General features: G+C 38.0%; 1 protein-coding gene across 3 annotated transcripts in view; it reads right to left on the minus strand.

Moving 5' to 3' along the window:
• The window catches only part of CHD6 (chromodomain helicase DNA binding protein 6), a 203,002-nt gene that overhangs the window by 165,210 nt on the left and 17,468 nt on the right, over positions 1-20,324 (minus strand). The window contains exon 1 of one of the 3 annotated variants that reach the window (XM_076011122.1): positions 2,455-2,984. The exons of the other annotated variants lie outside the window; for them this stretch is intronic. The gene's annotated coding sequence lies outside the window, so the exon portion shown is untranslated. Of the gene's footprint in view, positions 1-2,454; positions 2,985-20,324 lie in introns of those variants that run through there. 3 annotated transcript variants of the gene reach the window in all.

The following is a 20,324-nucleotide window of genomic DNA, read 5'->3' on the forward strand; positions in this document are numbered from 1 at the left end:
CGGAACTGACCCCAACAAACAAAAAACACACACAAGTACAATGTCTTCATTAACACACCTAGAATTGTGCTATTATATGTCCAACATATCATTCATCTTGAATTTCTACTATACCAAATCCAAACATTTCTCAAATTTCTCCCTCTCATTACATCATTTATCCTCTCTCTGAGGAGCTGGTCACCTCAGCAACCAACATGAGAAGACTTATAGGACAGTCACCAGTGAAACAAAAGGACCAACTCTATTTCTTCAATCATAAAAAAAAAAAGGCTTTTTTTTTTTTTTTTTTTTTTTGAGACAGAGTCTCACTTTGTTGCCCAGGCTAGAGTGAGTGCCATGGCGTCAGCCTAGCTCACAGCAACCTCAAACTCCTGGCCTCAAGCAATCAATCCTGCTGCCTCAGCCTCCCGAGTAGCTGGGACTACAGGCATGCGCCACCATGCCTAGCTAATTTTTTCTATATATATTAATATTAGTTGGCCAATTAATTTCTTTCTATTTATAGTAGAGACAGGGTCTCACTCTTGCTCAGGCTGGTATCAAACTCCTGACCTTGAGCGATCCTCCCACCTCGGCCTCCCAGAGTGGTAGGATTACAAGCATGAGCCACCGCGCCCAGCCAAAAAAAGGCTTTTTTAAAAATTATAAAGATCCTTTCCTAAAGAATCCATGCCTTAAAATCCTATCATTCTAAGACCCCGGTACTTAAAACTACATTCGCAGATAAAAAGAAAATGAATCCTTCTGCAAAAACAGTAATATGTTCCCTATTTTACTGAGTTCTCCATTCTCTAGGTGAATAAAAAAGCTTTCTTTTTTAATATAGAAGGAAAATGAATTCATTTTTTCTTCAAGCAAAACTTACTAAAAATGAAAGGATGCCCAGAAGTCAGGAAGATGATTCAGGAAATCTGTTTCTGTCAGAAGGCATGAACATCTTTACCAAAACATGTTAGGTACTTGAAGAAACTCTCTATATGTGGAGAAAATCAGCCCTTCAATAATGATTACCAAACTTATATACAGCATCGATATTTGAATCTATAAACAAAATGAGTAAAACTAAGAAATATGTTGGCTTTAAGCCCATCCCCACCATTATACCTAGAGAATCAACCCCTTTGAAGTCTTTTCTGTTAAATTTTACCACTAGCACATACTGCCTAAAGCTTCAAGCAAACTCAAAAACACTAGATAAATCTGTCTCATTCAGCTCCAGACCTGAGCTGAGGAAGGTTTACCTGAGCTGAGGAAGGTTTCTTATCTTTTTCCATAATTCCTATCCCTATCAATGACATCCAGTTATTTAAATCATCAGATTGTCGTACAATGTTCAGATTCTTGAGGATCTACTGATTTTCTTATCAGTAGATAAGAAATCTTTCTTACAGATTAACCTGTTATCAGACCAATACAAAACAACATTAATTCAAACATAAGAACAGAGAGAAAGAACTAGCATTTGGAACAAATAAGTTCCTAGGACCTTTCAAGGGGAAACCTATATATTTGCTCCTTCAGGTGGACATGTAGTATGTGTGTTTGTGTGTATCTCCACACAAGTAAAGAAAAAATATGTATGTAGATTATTTATATGCTGAATATACAGATGATCCTCCAAGGCTAACAGGTATTTTTATAGTAATAATTCACATAATCCACTCTCTCCCTGGGTTAGAGTACAGATTGTACAACCCAATTGTCTGGGTCCAAATGTTAGTGCTTGCTATTTATTAGCTGTATGACCAGGGCAAATCACTTAACCTCCTGTCTCAGCTTCCTCATGTATAAAATAGGGATGATAATCATATGAGGATTAAATAAATTAAATTAGTACATGCAAATTACAAACTACAGTGTCTACCACACAGAAAGTACTATATACTGTTAAATATTACTATTGATATTTATATGACAGCCATCTAGGATAACAGAAAAAATATCTGACAATAGCAGTGGGAATAAATGACCTATAAGGATTCATGATCATGATAAATTTTTATTATGATCCAAAATCCTCAAAGTAACTTTAGAACTTTATTTTCCTTGGTTAAAGGAGCAAGCCCTAATGTAGATAAAAACATTTCACAAATGCAAAACAATCCAGAAACATGATTCTTGTTCAAAATCTGCTCCCATAAAATAAATCATTTAAAGACAACTCATGCAAAAACAAATAGAGGGGCATTTATTTCAGCTAAACACAACTTTTAAACATTCTTTCTATCACAATGACACCTATTTTACCAGGTATAATCAGAAAATAAGTACTTTGCATAAATGAATTTTCCAGAAACCTCAGATTTAAAAACTTATCAAAAAGTTTCATTTCATTTTTTAACAAAATGAAAGTCTGGTCTTCTTAAAATGTAGCAATAATGAAATAAATGATTTAGGCAACAATCATCAATAAATGTTAAACTCAAACCATTAGGTGAAAGATGGACAAACCTGGAAATCTGCAGATTGTCAAAATGTCATTCCTTGGATTTTATTGGTCAATGGAGGAAATACAATTTGACAACAAAGGGCTGTGCCAACATAAATCCACCAATCGATCATAGTACATACAAAATGGGACAAACATTACATGTCTTCTAATATGAACAGGACGTACAATGCACCACCTATGAATTTAAAAAAATGAATAATTATAAAAATAGTCAAGCTTCCAAATTGAGCTACCTACCTGTTTATAGGTAATATGACACAATGATATAATCAGCAAAATCCAGAATGTTAAGGAAGAGAATGATCCAGTTCAACAAATAAATGGCATGACCAAAAAAAAGTAGAAGGGAGAGGTGAATTATTATAGATTAAAAGAGACTGAAAAGATATATCAATCATGTTATGTGTACCTTACTTGGATCTGACTCAAAGAATTACTATAAAAAGCCATTTTTAGGCCAAGGAGTGGTGGCTCACACCTGTAATCCTAGCACTCTTGGAGGCCGAGGCGGGAGGATCACTCAAGGTCAGGAGTTGGAGACCAGCCTGAGCAAGAGGGAAATTCCATCTCTACTAAAAAAAAATATATATATATATATATATATATATAAATAAATAAATAAAATTAGCCAGGCATGGTTGTACATGCCTGTAGTCCCAGCTACTAGGGGGGCTGAGGCCAGGATTGCTTGAGCCCAGGAGTTTGAAGTTGCTGTGAGTGAGGCTGACGCCACAGCAGTCTAGCCCAGGCAACAGTGTGAGACTCTGTCTCAAAAAAAAAAAAAGCCATTTTTTAGAAAATTGAGGAAAAAGATTCAGTATCAGATAATATTAAAGAATTAGGGTTAGCTTTGTTGGGTATGATAATGTGATTTTCTACAAAGTCCATATCTGGTAGATATGCACACTAAAATATTCACAAGTGAAATGATAGGTTGTCTGGAATTTTCTGTAAAAGTACTTTAGGAAAAATAGAAAATGAGAGTGGAAATAAAACAAGAAGGGCATGAGGATTCATTGTATTATTCCCTCTGCTTCTGTCAATGTTTGAAAATTTTTTTATTATGTAAAATATCTTACAGATTAAGGAAAAAAAGAGACAGGAATTTATAACCAATCCTAGGTCTGGCCATATCCTTGAGGCATGAAAAACTGCAGAAAGCCTATGTACGTAAAATACAAAAACAGCTGACACTAGTGGCCTCTAAAGACTATATATGTGAGATGCTTTGAGCAGACTTCCTTGTCAGCAGAAATTCTCTCTACCACATTCCTATGGAGGTGTGTTTTCCATTAAGCAATGGAAATCTATCACCAAGGTGTAAACATGATGTCTTGATACCAAACTGAACTCTGGAATTCCAGCCTCTTTACTCCAAGAAAAATTATTCAAAGAAACTGACTACTAAAACATGAATTTTTAGATAGGGTATATATGTTAAGTCTTTAGCAGCTTGCCTCTTTGTACTTTTCAAGTTTTTCCAACATTCACATAAATAAATATTTTTGTGCCAATTAAAGAAATAATCTTCAGTAAAATAAGAGAAAAAAAAATCACTGTTTTTTAAAAAGTGTATTTAAACCAATCTCTTCTCCATTTTCACTGCTGCCAAGTTAGGCTTTTATCACTTTATACTTGGTATCAGTGTAGTTAAAACATTAACTGACTATATCACAGATTGACAGGTCAACTATTTATCACCTATTTCCTCTCAAAACTTAATAATATAGTAGTCTACTGCATTTATAGAAGAGGACACAGTTCAAATGTTATAACCACAAATTTAAGAAAGAGGTTCAGCAATATAGGCATCAAAGCTATGCAAAGAATATTTCCTTTATGATCTGTAACTGTTTTGTACCCCCTTCTTGTTAGGCAAGAAAAACAGTGAATCTAAATTATTGCACCTTACCAATATTTTCCCAGTAGCTATTGCCAAATATGACTAACTTTCACCAGGCTATACTCACCTTTCTGGGACTCCCTGATCTGATTTATGTATCTATTGAACATGATTTGGTCAATAACGGTGATAAAAATGAAGAGAGACTATAAAAACAAACAACAGTAAATGACATTAAAGGTAAGGATAAATCTAGTTTTAACATATAATTGAAAATAAGCTGTAAGATGAAGTACATCTCGTTGTGAGGAAAACTAATCTGGGAAATCTATTTCTCTATTGATCTTATTCCCCTGGGAATAGGGCAGCTTCTTCACAGAGTAAGAGAAAAGAAACAATATTACTGCTAGCAAAGTAGAAATTAATTAGCTCTGCTCTCTTTCTGCTGTTAATATTCCAAGCAAAGGTAGTTACTTCCTTAATTAATATAGAAGTAGTATAATAGTTACATTTATCTACACTTAGATGGTTTTCAGATATTAAAAGTCCTCCTACTCAAAGAACTTAGCTTCTAAGAACTTAAAACTGGATTTGTATAACACTCACTGTTAAAAATAATTAAGAAGCTACAGTGCAGCAGCTAACATTTATTGCATTTTTCTTAATCATCATAACAACCCCATGAGATAGGTGAAGTACCATTAATGTTCCCAATGGACAGATGGAGAAACTGACGCACAGGGAGGGTAAGTAACTTGCCAAAGAAAACAGACTATTAAGTAACTAAACCAGGATTCAAATCCAGGCAGTCTGGTTGCAGAGTCCACACTCTTAGCCACACCTGACTGCATTACATAATCAAATAATATCCCCATCATCACCACTCAAAGATTTTAGGGGGGAAAAAGCAAATCTATTAGTAACTTATTCTAAAATCCATTAGTACCATTAAATCTTGTGAAGAAATATTTAATGAGCATTTACTATGTGCTCAGCATTGTATGATTTACTAAAGGACACTTGAGAAGCAGAAAACAGCTATTCCCTCTCAAAACCATACTGTCAAGGTAGGGAGATAAAACATATATACAACACTAAGAAAGAAAATGTATGTTATCTTGGCCAGCCGCGGTGACTCACGCCCGTAATCCTAGCACTCTGGAAGGCCAAGGCGGGCGGATTGCTTGAGGTCAGGAGTTTGAAACCAGCCTGAGCAAGACCCCGTCTCTACTAAAAATAGAAACAAATTAATTGGCCAACCAATATATAGAGAAAAAATTAGCCGGGCATGGTAGCACATGCCTGTAGTCCCAGCTACTCAGGAGGCTGAGGCAGTAGGATTGCTTGAGCCCAGGAGTTTGAGGTTACTGTGAGCTAAGCTAACACCATGGCACTTACTCTAGTGTGGGCAACAAAGTGAGACTCTGTCTCAAAAAGAAAAAGAAAAAAAGAAAATGTGTGTTATCTCTATGTAAAAGCTACTTCCTCATAAACTCATCCATGGCCAACCCTCACTTCTCACCCGAGAGCATTTTTTAGATACATCACAATTTGACTGTGGGAAATCAAAGACAATTTTCCCATAAACTTGGTAGGGGAAGGAGGCAATGCAGATTTCTGACTATGGGATAAAAATTATTAAATAATCTCAATTTGGTTCTGCAAAAACTCTACACCCAAAATATAGTTAATAAAAGACCTATATATCCAAATATGAATAAGATTCTTTTAAGCAATCACAGTCTAGGCTACGCATCGTGGCTCACACCTGTAATCCCAGCACTTTGGGGGGCTGGGGAGAGCAGGGGCAGATGACTGCTTGAGGCCAGGAGTTAGAGACCTGCCTAAATAACACAGTGAGACCCCTTATCTACCAAAATTTTTTTTTAAATTAGCTGGACATAGTGGCATGCGCCTGTAGTCCCAGCTACCCTGGAGGCTGAGGCAGGACGATCTCCTGTGCCTAGGAGTTTCAGATTGTAGTGAGCTATGCTCATGCCACTGTACTCCAGCCTGGGCAATAGAGCAAGACCCTGCCTCAAAAAAAAAAAATAAATAAAAGGCTGGCCCGGTGGCTCATGCCTGTAATCCTAGCACTCTGGGAGGCCGAGGCGGGCAGATTGCTCGAAGTCAGGAGTTCAAAACCAGCCTGAGCAAAAGCGAGACCCCATCTCTACTATAAAAATAGAAAGAAATTAATTGGCCAACTAATATATATATAGAAAAAATTAGATAATGGCACATGCCTGTAGTCCCAGCTACTCGGGAGGCTCAGGCAGTAGGATCGCTTGAGCCCAGGAGATTGAGGTTGCTGTGAGCTAGGCTGATGCCATGGCACTCACTCTAGCCTGGGTAACAAAGCGAGACTCCGTCTCAAAAAAAAAAAAAGAAAAAGAAAAGAAAGAAAGAAAAGAAAAGAAAAGAAATTACCATCTGCTAAGAATGACAAACCTGCTAATAAATATGTCATTTGATGCTAGAGAAGATACAACAAAGCACGAGTTTCAGATAGTGCGGGCAGGCATAAAGGAGTGGGCAAATGTAAGTGGAAATTCTTGATTAGGTGACTCTTAGGGATGATATAACAAAAAGATAAAGAAATGTGAAATTTTATAATAATTAAAAATTGTAAAGTTATGCTCCAAGTCCTATAACAGGTCTTGAATATTCTATATGCACAAATCTGACACACACAATCCCCAAAGCCCCACTATGAATGTAACAGTAGTGGTTTTAACATCAATGTTTAAAGTCTCTACTACTCTATAATAATGTCCAGCACTTGATCAAAAAAAAAAAAAATAAGACATATAAAAAAAGGCAGGGAAGATCCTATGTCAAAAGGCAAAGCAATCAAGAGAACCAGACTGAGAGATGATCAAGATGTTGTAACTATCAGACAGAGAATTTAAAATAGCAATGATTAATATGTTAAAGAATTTAGTAGACAATATGTATGAACAGATGGAAAATTTCAACAGAAAGATAAAATATGTAAGAAAGAGTCAAATGGAAATGTCAGAAATGTTTTAAGTCAAGATGAAGAAGAGATGAAAAATTCCTTTGATAGGCTCAGAGAACACTTGACACATTCAAGGTAGGAATCAATAAACTTGAAGATAGATCACTAGAAATCACCCAAACTGAAACGAGAAGAAGAAGAAGAAAAAAAAAGAAGTGGGGGACAAAACCAGAAAGAAAACTGAAGAACTGCACAATATGATCAAATGATATCATATATGTGTAATTGGAGTCCCAGAAGGGAAAAGAAGAAAGGAGAATGAGGCAGAAATAATATTGGGGGGGGGAGATTGATAATTCTCTAAAAATAAAGTCATCAAACCACAGGTCCAAGGATTTCAGAGAATCCTACAGAATAAATATAAACAAACAAGCATGCAAATAAATACAATAAAGACTACACATCTAGACACTTCCTAGTTAAACAGCTAAAAATCAAAGTTAAAGAGAATATCTTAAATGCTGCAGGGGTGGTGTAGGTGAAGGGGAGATTACCTTTTGAGGAAAAAAATTAAAAGCTCACCAGACTACTAATCAGAATTTTTGTAATCCAGAAGACTACACAGTGATATCTTTAAAGTACTGAAAGGAAAAAAACCCAAAAAGACGGCCGGGCGCGGTGGCTCACGCCTGTAATCCTAGCTCTCTGGGAGGCTGAGGCGGGCGGATTGCTCAAGGTCAGGAGTTCAAAACCAGCCTGAGCAAGAGCGAGACCCCGTCTCTACTATAAATAGAAAGAAATTAATTGGCCAACTGATATGTATATAAAAAATTAGCCGGGCATGGTGGCGCATGCCTGTAGTCCCAGCTACTCGGGAGGCTGAGGCAGAAGGATCGCTCGAGCCCAGGAGTGTGAGGTTGCTGTGAGCTAGGCTGACGCCACGGCACTCACTCTAGCCTGGACAACAAAGCGAGACTCTGTCTCAAAAAAAAAAAAAAAAAAAAAAACCCAAAAAGAAACACCTCACAAACCAGAATTCTACAGTCAACAAAAATATCCTTCAGGCCAGGCACGGTGACTCACACCTATAATCCTAGCACTCTGGGAGGCCAAGGCAGAAGGATTGCTCAAGGTCGGGAGTTTGAGATCAGCCTGAGCAAGAGATCCCCCCCCTCTACTAAAAATAGAAAGAAATTCATTGGACAACTAAAAATACATAGAAAAAAATGAGCCGGGCATGGTGGCGCATTCCTGTAGTACCAGCTACTCGGGAGGCTGAGGCAAAAGGATTGCTTGAGCCCAGGAGTTTGAGGTTGCTGTGAGCTACGCTGATGCCACAGCACTCTAGCCCAGGCAACAAAGTGAGACTGTCTCAAAAAAAAAAAAAAATTCACTTTAAAGACATAGATAGGTTACAAATAAAATCATGGAAAAAGATATGCCATGCAAATACTCATCAAAAGAAAGCTAGAAAGGTTACATTAATATTAGACAAAGTAGACCTGAAAGAAAGGAACATTAAAAGCAATAAAGCCATCACATAATGATAAATTAGTTAATTCTTCAAGAAGATATAACAATTAATACATATGTACCTGACATCAGAGCTTCAAAGCACATAAATCAAAAACCAATAAAACTGAAAGGAGAAATATACATATCCATAATTATAGCTGGAGACTCAATATTCCTATTTTGGTAAAGAATAGGAAAAAAAGTCTACAAGGATATGGAAGATATGAAAAACACTATCAACCAACTTGAGCAAATTAACATTTACAGAACACCCTACCCTATAGAAGGAGAATGTACATTCTTTTCAAGTGTACATGGAACATTCACCAATACAGCCTATATTCTTGGCCATAAAGCAAACCTCAACAAATTTAAAAGAATTGAAATTATATTAAAGTATATTTCTCAGATCATAATTAAATTTGAAATCATTAACAGAAAATATCAGAAAAATCCATAAATATTTAAAAATAAAACAGACTTCTAAACAAATACATGGATCAAAAAGGAAATAAGGGAAATTAGAAAATATTTTGATTTGAACAAAAATAAAAACACAACATATGGAAACAGTCAGTGGCTTAGAAGAGAGCAGCGACAAGGCCTTCTTTGAACTCAGCCTGAGCCTAATCAGAGCCACCAGAGGCTTGCGGGCTGGCCCAGAGTCACACAGGACAAGCAGCAGGCCCAGAAATGGGAAGTACTTGGGCTTCCTGAAACCTCGAGGTTCAAATCCCAGCAGACTGACTCAGGATTCTGCCCAGCTGAATCAGAAATGTCCTACAGGCTTAGCAGGACTTGCCACCAAGCTGAGGTACAGGCCAGGGGAGCCGACATCTCAGGCTGCTCAGAGACAAATCCCCCTCACCGCCAAGACCTTTCCAGATGTAAAATGCAGCAAATTCTCACCACCAGAAGATTTCCTTGAGAATGCGACTGGAACCCGAGGCAATGGGGCTGCAGGACAGTGGCTGTGTAGCCCCTGACACACACAAAAGGTAAAGCAGAGAGAATATGCTCAGACCATTCTGAAGATGTCCTCAATAAAACAAACTCCAGGATTTAAAAAGTTTAAAAAAAAAAAAAAAACACAACATATGAATATGTATGGAATGCAACTTAAGCAGTAGTTAGAGGAAAGTTAAAGCATTAAAAGCTTACATTAGGAAGGAAAGGCCTCAAATCAATTAAGCTTCCACCTAAGAAACTCAAAAAGGAGATCAAATTAAACCCAAAGTAAGTAGAAGAAATCAGAAAGAATAAAAATCAATGAAACTGACAAGAGAAAATTAGTAGAGGAAATTAATGAAATCAAGAATAAGTTCTTTGAAAAGATTAATAAAAATGATTATCCTCTAGCCAGAATGATCAAGAAAAAAATAGGAAAACATAAAAATCACCAATATTAGGACTAAAAGAGACAATACTAGGGTTCCTACACATATTAAAAGGATAATGGAATACTATTAGCAACTTTATGCCATAAATTTGTGCAACTTAGATGAACTTAGTAACTCTTCAAAAGACACAAGCTACCAAAGCTCACTCAAAAAGAAATAGAGAACATGAACAGTCTTATATCTATTAATGATAATGAATTTGTAGTTAAATACCTTCCAACAAAGATAATCCTAGGCCCAGGTGGCTTCACTGGTGAATTTTACCAAATATTTAAGGAAGAAATAATACCAATTTTATATGAACTCTTCCAGAAAACAGAACACTTCCCATCTCATTTTATGAGGTCAGCATTATCGTGACACCAAACCCAGTTAAGACAATACAAGAGACCACAGATCAAAGACAAAGATCAAAACAAAGATACCAAATTCCTTAACAAAATACTAGCAAATTGAATCCAACAATACATAAAAAGAATGATATATCAAGATTAAATGAGATTTATCTTGGGAATGCAAGATTGATTCAACCCTCAAAAGTCAGTCAATGTAATTCACTATGTCAACAAAAGAAAAAAAACCTTTATGATCACTTCAATATATATATAAAATATATCTGAAAAAATTCAATGTCTATTTATGATAAAAACTCTCAGCAAACAAAGAACAAAGGAAACTTCCTCAACCTGATAAAGGGCATTGACACGAAACCTACAGTTAATGGAACTGAAGTATTTCCCCCTAAATTCAGGAACAAAGCAAAGATGTCTAATCTCATTATGTCTACTGAACATCATACTGGGGCGGGGAGGGGGTTGGCCTGCACTAGCCAGGGCAATAAGACAAGAAAAAGAAATAGAAGGCATAGGCCAGGCATGGTGGCTCACGCCTGTAATCCTAGCACTCTGGGAGGCCGAGGCGGGTGGATTGCTCAAAGTCAGGAGTTCGAAACCAGCCTGAGCAAGACCCCATCTCTACTAAAAATAGAAAGAAATTAATTGACCAACTAAAAATATATATACAAAAAATTAGCTGGGCATGGTGGCACATGCCTGTAGTCCCAGCTACTCAGGAGGCTGAGGCAGTAGGATCGCTTGAGTCCAGGAGATTGAGGCTGCTGTGAGCTAGGCTGATGCCACAGCACTCACTCTAGCCTGGGCAACAAAATGAGACTCTATCTCAAAAAAAAAGAAAAAAGAAATAGAAGGCATAAAGATAAATCAGAAAGAAATAACAGTTACTTGCATTTGATGTAACTATCAATGTAGAAAATCCCAAAGACTGTACTAGAAAGAGCTTCTAGAACTAGTAAAATTAGCAAGGCCATAGGATATTAGACTGATATACAAAAGCCAATTATATTTCTATATACCACCAAGGAACAATTACAAATTAACATTTTTCAAAGTACCATTTACAACAATACCTAAAATCATACTTAGAAAAATAGAGATAACTCTAATTAAGCAATTTGTTGTAATTGTTATAAACCATAACAATAGTTAATGAAATGGAATGTACCAAAATAATGCATTAAGCAACACGAGTAAGAACTGAGAAATTATGAGATTGAGAGAGCCTGGAGGAGCCATGAGGAGGTGCCTTGGGCATGGAAAAGTTAAGAGGGAGCATAATGTTTAAGTAAGCAGAGCTATAAAGTAGATGAAAGCAATAGGTAGGATGAGGAAGCTAGTAGGTTGGAAAAGAAGGGTGAGGCTGATCTATTGGGAACAGTGTAAATGGTAAGATACTAAAGAGACCATCCAAGAAAATCTGCTTACCAAAGCCTCTGAAGCTGTCCTGGATCCAGCAGAATGATTGTGTTAGCCATCTACTGCCACAGTAATGCTGAACAACAGACTACAGAATCTTAGTGGCATACAATAAGAATTTCATTTTCACTCAGGCATCTGAAATGAGTTGGCACTGCTTTAAGCTACAGGTCTGCTGGGTGGCTCTGCTCTACAGTCTCACAATGAGACAGAGGCTGAAGGAGCTGCAGACTTTCAGGGTTTTTTTACTCATGGTCATGGCAAAGGCACTAGAGGATCAGTCCAAACACACTACAAAACCTCTGCTTTTGTCTTATTCACTAACATCCCACTGGGCCAAAGTCAACCATATGGCCAAACCCAAAATCAAGGGGCAAGGGCATGGCAGATAATTCTATCTACCATGAGGTTATGGCAGGGTGAAGAATTGGGACCAATGATTTAATCTCCTATACCACTTTCCTAAGATAGCTAGGCTTAAGTCTCTGTCCCTTACAACAAAAAGAGTCTAACTAAAACACAGGGGTTAAGAAAATTCTCTAGTAGCAAAGAGACTAGCTCTTACTCCCTAATGCAATGTTATCTATGGCTCTGTGGACTCCCACCTCTCTTTTCTTCCATTAACAGAATTACATCAGTCTGAATTATTTTGTTGAAATATTACTAATTAAAAGTGGAGGGGAGAGGAACTCTTAAAAAAGCCATGAGATATGTTTAGAAAATAGAGCAGCAATCGTTCAAAAAGGACTTCCACAGATGGAAAGTGCCGATAAAACATGCAGACCACCCTACCAAGGTATACAGAATTTCAAGTCAGTCTCCTGGGGGTCCAATGATCACAGATTCCCTACATCCAATGCTTTTAAGTACTATCTGCACCTTTATGGCTAAAAAACCATGTTTCTAGAGTGGTATTCTTAGTATTCTCTAATTTTTAAAAAGTCATGAAACATGCAAAAAAAGTGGATAAAGTCAAATCTAAGTAGAATAGAACAAAACGGTAGAAAACAGAGTAGGAAAATTTGGAAACCTAAGGCATTTAATTTGCAGGAGGCACAGGGAATGTTTACTGCCTTAAACAGACAGCATTTGAGAAAGAAAACTTTGTTTCTTCAGAAGCTAAGTAAAATTCTGGGTACACTTTTGAACTATGATCCATTTCAAACGATGAATTTATTTCTTTTTAAAAGAATTAACAATGACTCTAGTACCTCATTCTTAAATAACAGCCACCCAAGTCAAAGTCAACACGAGTATGTATATTAATATAAACATAAATTGGAGCTATAACGTACACACTACCTTTGCTATTCAAAGATTTAAAAGTACTTATTTCTGGGTGGGCACGGTGGCTCACGCCTGTAATCCTAGCACTCTGGGAGGCCGAGGTGGGTGGATTGCTCAAGGTCAGGAGTTCAAAACCAGCCTGAGCAAGACCCGTCTCTACTATAAATAGAAAGAAATTAATTGGCCAACTAAACATATACACACACACATATATATATATAAAATTAACTGAGCATGGTGTGCATGCCTGTAGTCCCAGCTACTGGAGAGCCTGAGGCAGGAAGATTGCTTGAGCCCAGGAGTTTCAGGTTGCTGTGAGCTAAGCTGATGCCATGGCACTCTAGCCTAGGCAACAAAAGTGAGACTCTGTCTCAAAAAAAAAAAAAAAAAAAAAAAGTGCTTACTTCTGACTCAGAATACCCCAGCAAAGTTTAATTCATGATCAACCAGCCCACAACTAAGGAAAGGAACAACTAAGGAAAGGAAAAAGGCAATAGAAGAGCATTGGTATTAACAGGGATGCAACATGAGAACACCTGGGCATGCTGTGACTTCTCAAGATTCCCTGGGAATCTTTAGGCTGGGCCTAATACCAGTGGGTGTGAGCTAACACATCTTATTAAACTCTGCATGAGTTCTCTTAATAGCCTAGAAGTATTAAAGTTCTAGTTTTGGAAAAAAGTTTTACAACAGCAACTCTAGGATACACACCATTATAATAAACACCATTATTCTGAAAACCAAAAAGTTTCAGTTCTCAGGTACCTAAAAAAGCTTCATCTGCTACTGCAGAATTCCGAAGCAGATAAAAACAAAGGCAGTCCCTCCAAAATTCTTAACAAGATTTCTCTTTCTCTCCAAAGGAAATAGTTTAAGAAGTAACTGTAGGTGCTGGTGCGTGGCTCAGGCCTCTAATCCTAGTTCTCTGGGAGGCCAAGGCGGGAGGATAGTTCAAGGTCAGGAGTTCGAAACCAGCCTGAGCAAGAGTGAGACCCCGTCTATTCTAAAAATAGAAAGAAATTAATTGGCCAACTAAAAATATATAGAAAAAAAATTTTTTAAAAAGAAGTAACTGTAAAAAACCACTTCATTAAAACAGACTTCCTTAAATGAGAAAGAAACTCCCACATCCCTCTACCTTCTTTGTGACAATCACAACAGAAAAATCAAAATACAATTCTTCTACAGAAAACAATTTCTTGCCCCCAAGGAGAAGGAAAGGTGAGGGTGATCAGATTTTCAAAAAGCTCTTTGGTATTCAAATTTTTGATAAGGAGAATGCCAAGGCTGTTTAACTCAGCCCAATTAAAAAATAAAATAAAATAAAAGGAGCGGGAGTTTAAATGATAAAAGAAAAGGAGATGGTTTGTTCCCAGTGGAAGACATTTGGAGATAAGAAATTAACTCCCTTTATAGTTGGCTTTTACAGTTTAGGTTCTTTTCTTCTTAGTCTCTACTTTCAAACTTTATTAATTTATGTGAAACCACAGGATGTTAAACCATATTACCCGAAGTTCAAGGGTCTATGTGTGCACAGACCCAAGCCACTCTGAAATAACTATAACCCAGAGATGGTGCTTTAAGAGAGAGCCTAGCACCCATAGGGGTCCTACAGACTACTGCCTACAACACTGCTACCTGCTGGTCTTAAAACTCTTCTAGCCTTTGCTTTTCTCAGGTGACAACCCCCAAACAGTCCGGCTCTGTTACAGCAGCTTCTGCTGTAACATATGGTACATGTACATGTGTGTTACATGTGACATATATGAAACATGTTATATGTATATTGTTTCTCCTCCTAAATCCATATGTTGAACCCTCTAATCCCACCTCCATATCTCAGCCTGTGACTGTCTTTGGACATAGAGTCTTTAAAGAGATAATAAATAAAAATTAAGTCATCGCTGATTTGGGAGGGGCAAAGGCAATATATAACATTTGTACCCCCGTAACATCCTGAAAAAAAAAAAACAAAACAAAGAAAAAGAGAAGAAAATGAGGTCATTTGGGTGGACTGTAATCCAATATGGCTGTTGTCCTTGCAAGAAGAGGAGATTTGGACACAGACAAACACAGAGGAAAACACAGAGGAAAGACGATGTGCACGTGGCAAGAGGCAGCTATCTAGGAGCTAAGGAGAAAGGCTTCAGAAGAAACCAAACCTTCCCACATCTTAATCTCAGACTTCTAGCTGCCAGACTCGTGAGAAAATGAATTTCTGTTGTTTAAACCACCCGGTCTGTGTTAATCTGTTATGGCAGCCCTAGCAAACTCCAGGCAAAAATACTCGAAAGAATATTATTTTGCTACAAAATCCCATGATGAAGAAGAGATGCAACATCAAAATCCACCCTTAGGAAATTTTTGGTGGCTTAATGGAACTTCTCAAGTCATTTCAATTAATGAAAAAAAATACCACATTTGTAATAAACATCTCTAGAGGTTTATCTAACCTTATAAAAGTCTTCCACAATATAAATAGTAAAGCACTGCTGGAACATTTTTCCTTAGCTACAGCAATTATCAAAATTCACTTCCATTCTTTGCCTTCTTAATGATGATATTTTCAGGACTATATGTTAAAATGGTCACTCCCATGGCTCCAGCCTAAAATGGAAGTCAAACTTAACATACCAACGTTTTCCTCAAAATTTCTTCCCCATGTAGTATTTTTCACAATCTTAAATTTCTTTTCCTTTTTTTTTTTTTTTTTTGAGACAGAGTCTCGCTTTGTTGCCCAGGCTAGAGTGAGTGCCATGGCATCAGCCTAGCTCACAGCAACCTCAAACTCCTGGGCTCAAGTGATCCTTCTGCCTCAGCCTCCCAAGTAGCTGGGACTACAGGCATGCGCCACCATGTCCAGCTAATTTTTTGTATATATATTAGTTGGCCAATTGATTTCTTTCTATTTATAGTAGAGACGGGGTCGAGCAATCCACCCACCTCAGCCTCCCAGAGTGCTAGGATTACAGGCGTGAGCTACCACGCCTGGCCACACAATCTTAAATTTCTAATCAATCTAAAATCAAAGTATCACTACTGCAGGTCTCTGAAGACACCATGCTGCTTCACACCTCTGTATCTATGCAGGAGCTATCACCTTTAACCATCTGAAAAACTCCTAATAATCTTTTGACAGTCAGAATAAAGTTTATCGCCTATATTGTCTTTTGAAAACCATTTTCACCCTGTAAAAGTAATTTTTGTGTGTCTCCTTCATTAGACTGCAAAGTCTTTGAACTCTATTCATCTTTGAGCTGCACACTCTTGCAGAGTACCAATACTTGGTACTTGTAAATGTGTACTGAATAAATTTATATCCAACCCTCAATGACATAAATCATGTGTTACTACTCTGGGTCTCCCGAGCAGTGTGACTGATAAATAATCAGCGCTCACTAACAATTTGGATGAATTTCACGGACATACTTTTGAGCTAAAGAAATCAGATACAAATAGTACATTTTGAATTATTTCATGTAAAGTTCAATAACAGGCAAAACTAATCTTTGGCGATAGAAGTCAGAATCAAAAGAGTGGGAAGTGGTGTGAGGGTGGGGGTCTTATCAGGGAAGGTTCACAAGAGGACCTTATGAGGTGCTAGAATGTTCTCTATGCTGATCTGAGGGTGGTGGTTATGTAGGTATATGCACACAAGTAGTCCATCAAGTAGTATACTTGAGATTAGTATACTTTACTGAAATGCATATTATATTTCAAAAACCCAAGTTCTATGTATTCTATGTATGGTCCTCACCCCCACACACACCCAAAACAGTCAGTGCTCAAACACTTGTGACTGAATGGCTATATACCTTCTGAATAACAGCAATCAACTATAGTATTTTCATATAAGGGATGAAAAATCTAGCCAAGCAATTGCAAAGTCTTGGGTTGAAGCTAGGCTACAGGGAACACCATCATTCCCTCACACAAGCAAGAAACTTCCATCTGCCTAGAGTTGCAATGTGCCTACAGGTGCTACATGGGTAGTATTCCCCCTCCTACAACCGGTTGGAAACATAATCCCTAGGTATTTGGCCTGATTGCTGAAGCACAGGATCCCAATGGCATTTTAAGACACTAGGGGAAAAAATAAAATTTTACAATTGGAAGCTCTTTCTACTACATTAAAAATCTAGATACATCAGTGATAACAGAAGAAAGTCTATGCCCACCGCTCTAGAAATTTTTACTTACTTTTTCTGTGACTATCTACCTTACCTGACAAGCTCCTGTTTATCTTTTGAAACTCAACTCAGAAGTTAACTTTCAAGAAAGTTCTTCCTAACCTTCACCCTCCTTCAATGTTTCTTTTACTATTCTACTTAATTTGTTCTACTGCAGTTTAAATATTGGTCATATCTATTTCCCCTGTGATCATATTTGTCATCCCAACACCAAGTGCATAGCAGAGCACTTAAGCATGCAAAGGCCAGGCAGTGGCTCACGCCTATAATCCTAGCACTCTGGGAAGCAAAGGCGGGCAGATCACTCAAGGTCAGGAGTTCGAAACTAGCCTGAGCAAGAGCAAGACCCCCATGCCTACTAAAAATAGAAATTAATTGGCCAACTAAAAAATATATATATATATAAATTAGCCGGGCTTGGTGGTGCATGCCTGTAATCCCAGCTACTCGGGAGGCTGAGGCAGGAGGATTGCTTGAGCCCAGGAGTCTGAAGTTGCTGTGAGCTAGGCTGACGCCACAGCACTCTAGCCCAGGCAACAGAGTAAGACTCTATCTCAAAAAAAAAGTAGCATGCAAATGTCTGTTAAACTGACTTGAAAAATGATTACCACTGGACATGCCCTACCATTTAAATGCCCAACTCTGGAGTCCCAAAATAAGCAGTATTTCCCAGATAAGGTACGGTCTGTACTCAAGAAGAAGGAGTGAAAAAACTATAAATATTCTCTAGGACAATGTTATTTTTAGTATTGTGATCACCAGCCTCTAAGAGTAAACTTCAGGATAACAACATGGAGGCTAAATGACTTAAGTGAAGATTATGGGATCGGCCAGAGAAAGCTTTGCTCCAGAAACTATGATATAGCAGATGTGGTCTGAGAAGCAGTGGGTTCACTCACTTCGAGGCAGGATCCCCAATAACCTGTGTTTATATAAATATAAGAATAAGTAACCCTGTGACCCTGAACAAGTTACTTTACCTCCCTGTGCCTCAGTTCCCTCATCGGTAAAATGGGGTAATAATAGAACCTATAATCTCTCAAGAAGTTAAAGGATTAAATGAGATAATAAATTAAAAATGCTTAGTGTCCAACGTATCGTGAGCACTCAATAAATGTTTGCTGTAATTATTTTGTTGCTCTGGGATGGGACAAGAATGCCTTGGTTTTATTGGTCCTATCATATTTCGGCTCTGCCTGGCACTGGGGCCAATCTACTCTCCAAGCCCTTCCACCAGTGGCTTCCTTGCCTGTGCAGCGGATTCCCCCTTGCCACACAGGGCCTCCCTCTGGCCATGAACACACCCCAACATAGCAAAGCTATGCTTCATTCTTTGGACCTTCTCTTCTAGTCTCCTAATGAAAACCTAGTAGTCTCCTCTTTCATTTCCTCGGTGCTCTTTCCCCTTTTAGTCAACAGATTAATGACAACAAATTGATCAAATACACAGGTCACTATAGTCAGTCTCCTAAATATTCTTATAAATTCAGTTAAACACAGTAATAAGAATTTCAGGAATTTCAGACTCTATTGTCCAATGTCAGACCAATCTTCCCTCCCTCCATCTCCTTCTCTCTCTTTCAAGGAGGAGGGAGGATGCTGGCACAACAAATGACAGAACAAAGGTGCCCATTTCACCTTCCTGTGAGGCAAGCCCTTTGGTTGCCCACCAAAGCAATTTTACCTGTGGGCTTAAAAAGCTCTCTGCAGTCTTCCCCTGCCATGAGCTCCCCAGCCTTCACCCCACCCCAAGGAGTAAAACTGCCAGTCTGCTCAAGTGGGTCGTTTATGAAACACAATACAGTGACTGCAGTGAGCATAGTGGTTCAAGGTTGGGACCCTAGCCTCCCTCTTTTCTTGCCTCCAGTGGAAGGACTCTAGGCTATACCCGGTCTTCCCTGATATTCCCACTAGCTGTCACGCATTTTGCAAGTCATTAAGTGATGACCAGCATTTCTTTTTAAATTAAAAAATATATAGAATAAAAAACAGGTGAACTTTATGAAGTAAATTATATTTCAATAAAACTATTTTTAAAAGACTACATAGAAAATAGTGAATCACAAGTAGTAATAAATACTGAGTATTAAAATCTTTGAATGAACTATAAATACACGTACAAATGTGTGTTTGTATTACTGAGTTATGGTCACACGATTACAAAACTCTAGTTTCGGCAGTCAGGCGCAAGTTTAAGGTAAATTCTTTGTGGGAGGAGAGATGGCCGACTCTCTGGCCTGCTTCATTTCAAGGCATTAGGCTGTCTCCAGTTTAGGTTAAAGCACACATTCTCAATGAGGAATATCGTCCCCAGGAGGAGATACTGGTTATTGGGGGTTAAAAATATCTTACTTGTTTATGTATTAAGCAGATATACACAGAGTACACAGTGTGCACACAGACACACAATACACCTATAGTATTAAAATTTCATAGGTGGGAGGGCAATAATGATTTAAAAAACTTCTCTAAAAAGGCTCCTTGGGGAAGCAATAATGAAGGGAAAAAAAGGCTGAGAAATGCTGGGTTAAAAGAGTTTATTTCATGAAACCTAACTTCGAAGATTCTACATCCAGCTGGAAATGGCACTGTTAGCAAGGCCTTGCCTTTGGGTCACCTAGTTCCGTGTGCGTGTGTGCACGAGCGCGCGCGTGCGTGCGCCTGTGCCTGTGCCTGTCAGGGAGAGCAAGAGCTGGTAAGAACATGATCCGAATATACCTAAGGCCCCCTGTCAAATACCATCTCATTCTCATCCAACACCTAATAATGCAATCAGTGCTCAGGTTTACATGAAAAGATGTTGAGTTCAGTTCTACATTGGGACAGACAGGTGGAGCTGCTGAGTGGTTGGAAACAAAGGTTTGTAAGCACAGAAAGGAGCTGGTAGGGGTGGAAATTAT

Source organism: Microcebus murinus, chromosome 16 (genome assembly GCF_040939455.1).
Source record: "Microcebus murinus isolate Inina chromosome 16, M.murinus_Inina_mat1.0, whole genome shotgun sequence".
NCBI lineage: Eukaryota > Metazoa > Chordata > Mammalia > Primates > Cheirogaleidae > Microcebus > Microcebus murinus.